Source organism: Penaeus monodon, unplaced genomic scaffold, assembly GCF_015228065.2.
Source record: "Penaeus monodon isolate SGIC_2016 unplaced genomic scaffold, NSTDA_Pmon_1 PmonScaffold_14892, whole genome shotgun sequence".
Classification (NCBI taxonomy): Eukaryota; Metazoa; Arthropoda; class Malacostraca; order Decapoda; family Penaeidae; genus Penaeus; species Penaeus monodon.
In genome coordinates, this window is record NW_023644034.1 from 5,001 (window position 1) to 6,905 (window position 1,905).

The 1,905-nt window shown below is 44.7% G+C and overlaps 1 pseudogene; it reads right to left on the reverse strand.

Moving 5' to 3' along the window:
* LOC119569400 overlaps positions 1-442 on the reverse strand; it is a 1,338-nt pseudogene extending 896 nt beyond the window's left edge.
* Positions 443-1,905: the final 1,463 nt, after the last annotated feature.

Sequence of the window (1,905 nt, forward strand, 5' to 3'; positions counted from 1 at the left end):
CCCAGTAGCGGTCGAGGGCGATGGCGCACCCGGTTAGGATGGAGGCCGTGGGAGCACAGGATGTCGCACGTGAGCCACATCTGGCACAGGTGGATGCCGAACACCCACTTGCCGATGATGCTGTAGGCCACGTTTTAAGGGCAGCACGAACCGGCCACCGTCAGGTCGGCCACGGCCAGCGACACGATGAAGAATTCTGCACGATCCGCAGCGGCCGGTTTCGTGAACACGGGCAGATCCCAGCACTTGCCCACGATGGTGAACACGATGATCACGCTCAGCGACGCCACCGCAGCACCACCTCCCACACGGGCATCGCCAGCTCGAGGTCGTAGGGCGCGGCGGAGAGGGCGACCTCCTCCTCCAGGCCCGAGATGTTGAGGTCGTACTCGATGAGACGGGGGGAGGGTCTCGTTCTCGGGCCCAGTCTTAGTATCGCCATCTTGAGGGACTAGTGACTCGTTGCAGAGAAGGGCCCGAAGGTTGATACAGGCCAAAGTCTACTGCATGGTGTTGCAAGGCTTGTTGCACTCCATTGCTCGCTCCAAGATCTGTGGGCCCCATCCTTCCTGCAATAGAAAGGCTTGTCAGAAATGAGGCTCTCACGTTTATCTGATCATAAATGTAACTGATAGAAAGCATATTCTGAAATCAATCCACACACACACAGATACTGTATATAACCATATAATCTTTATGCACTGTAAATCTATCGTCTGCTGCTTGGATGATAGATATTTTAAATATGAAACAACAACAACAACAACAAAAAAAAAACTGATGAAGTAGTGTATTATAAATTAAATTCAAGCAGAGATACTAAGACGTCGATACTGTACTGTTGGTGTATATGTTAAAGTTAGTGTATCCTGGATATACATCTTATCTATACCATGTACTCTGAAAAACTGTATTGAGTAAGCTTAAAGCTCCTTCAGAAATTAGAGATGCTTTACAGTGTTTCGTTGAAAAAGGTGTACTTTAGTCATTATACTAACTACTAGGACATTTGCAAAGCCCCTTCCCACGGCAATACAAAGTAACCCAAAGTGAATGTCCGGTTCACATACAGTAAATGTGTTGTTGCATGATACACCGATGCAAAAGTTTCTATTATGTAAATTTTAAAATGCGGATAATATTAATTTGCATGTACGGTAGATGCGCACGACATATCACCCATTAGATAAACAGTAACATTTACATCTGTGCTTCATGGTTTTTCAATATGAAGTGTGGTATAACTTTGCAACTGTATTTATGTTTAGGTGAATTATGATAGTTCACCTGTGATAATGGCTTTAGCATTTATTTTTATTCTACTTAGCATCAGATCCAATCATTCCAATAATTATTATTCCAAAAGTTTTTGTGGGTTCCTAACTCCTGTATGTCTGCGTTCACGAATGCATGCCTACCTGTATGTGTGTATGTCAACGGGCAAGAGTGTGTGACGTGTGTATGTGTGTATGTCAACCTGCATGTGTGTGTGACTGCGTGCATGTGTGTGTCAACCTGCATGGGTGTGTGACTGCGTGTATTGTGTATTTTCAACGTGCATGGGTGTGTGACTGCGTGTATGTCTGTATAGCAACGCTAACGAATGTGCTGAATGAAGGAACAAACTGAAGAAAAAATATATGTCTGGGACATCGGGTGTTTTCTTTTCCTTTCGTTTTGTCTACAACTTGTACAGCATGAACATTTCACACGATTATGTCTGCGTGGCATCCCTGTGTATGTCTGAATTCACGAATGAATCTACGTGCATATATATATGTGTATCCGCATGACCTTATCTGAGTGTCATTGCTATGTGTCATGTACATGTGTGTACCTGCGTGTCATGCATATCTACGTATACGTATGTGCATCTGCGTGCATGGGTGTATGTGCGCTTGCATC